Source organism: Lactuca virosa, chromosome 7 (genome assembly GCF_052849685.1).
Source record: "Lactuca virosa cultivar CGN04683 chromosome 7, Lactuca_virosa_CGN04683_v6, whole genome shotgun sequence".
Taxonomy (NCBI): Eukaryota; Viridiplantae; Streptophyta; class Magnoliopsida; order Asterales; family Asteraceae; genus Lactuca; species Lactuca virosa.
In genome coordinates this window covers 178,177,249-178,178,693 of record NC_136432.1, presented here as the reverse complement: position 1 = coordinate 178,178,693, position 1,445 = coordinate 178,177,249, and the positions used below count along the sequence as shown (strand labels likewise).

General features: G+C 35.4%; 1 pseudogene; it reads left to right on the top strand.

The window, feature by feature from the left end:
- The first annotated feature begins 661 nt into the window (after positions 1 to 661).
- Positions 662 to 1,102, top strand: LOC145127350 (ATP-dependent Clp protease proteolytic subunit 2, mitochondrial pseudogene; annotated as a pseudogene).
- The last annotated feature ends 343 nt before the right edge of the window (positions 1,103 to 1,445 follow it).

The following is a 1,445-nucleotide window of genomic DNA, read 5'->3' as shown; positions in this document are numbered from 1 at the left end:
AACTTATGTTTTTTGTTGTTAGTGGAGGATATGCTTTGCAGCTTTTTCAGTGTTGTTGGGTATGGATACTAAGTGAAGTGGAATAAATTTGCTTCTTCTTCTTCTTAGAGTTCTGTATTCACTAACATGGATTTTTGTACATGTAGTGATCCATCTAAAGAATTCTTCAGTGACTAAATACTACGTTTGTATTATATATGCAGTAATCCATCTAAAGGATTCTTCTGTTATGCCCAAGGCTACATCACTCATTTCTTTTGTGTGGCATCTTTCCTTTGGGCCACTACTATTGCTTTTACTCTTCATCGTGTTGTTGTCAAACACAAAGCTGATGTTGAGGATTTTGAGCCCATGTTTCACTTGTATGTTTGGGGTATGCACTCATGGTCCCTTACTTAACCAAATAGATTTGGTAAATTATATGTTCCCTTCATTTGTTGTATGAGTCATTTCATATTCCTCATTTATAAAAGCAAAATTGGATTCTTTTTTCTTTTTCCTCATAGGAACTTAACTTGTTATGACAGTTGTACTGTAGTTTGGTGAGACTGAAGTCCCAAATGAAATAAGTAAGTAACAGCAGGTAGGTTGTCAAGTTTACTTCTTCACCTATGCAAAAATTAGGTTTTATCACCATTTTCTTTGTGATCTAATTTAGGAAATGGTGAATTTGATGGTGTTAGGTCTTGCAATATACAATACAATGCAATACATTCGATCTCCGATCAATACAATATGTTTAGGTCAAGCTGCATCAATGGCTTCTTTGATGGTGGCTGCTGGTGCAAAGGGTGAAAGGCGATCTCTTTCTAATGCCACCATCATAATTCATCAACCTTCCGGTGGATACAGCGGGCAGGCTAAAGACATGACCATTCACACGAAGCAGATTATTAGGGTTTGGAAGTCTTTGAATGGGCTTTATGCAAAGCACACTGGACAAAATGTTGATGTGATTCAGAAGAATATGGATAGGGATTGTTTTATGACTCCTGAAGAGGTGAAAGAGTTTGGGATTATAGATCAAGTGATGGATGAGAGGCCCTTCACTTTGGTTACTGATGTTGTTGGAAGTGAAGGGAATGGAGTGAAATTGGATTGAATCGAATGCAGGAAGTGGATTTGTTACTTTATTGATAAAAAAATCGATGTTTATTTCTTGATTTATAGTAGTTTCACTTATCAGTTCTTTCATTTTGTAGGATCACAAGTGCCCTACAACAGGATTTATCAGAAGCTAATATAATGTGCAAGAGTATGCCAATATTCCATACTTTAATTGTTTTTTCATAGTTTTAAAACTAACAATAAATAACCGCTTTGTGATAGATTCTTGAAAGAAAGTAGACATTTCATTTGATGAATGATGAAGAAGAAGAAGAAGTGGGCTTTATTTTGAGACCCAATTAGGCGTAAGTAAGTTAACATAAAACTCACTTTCTCTC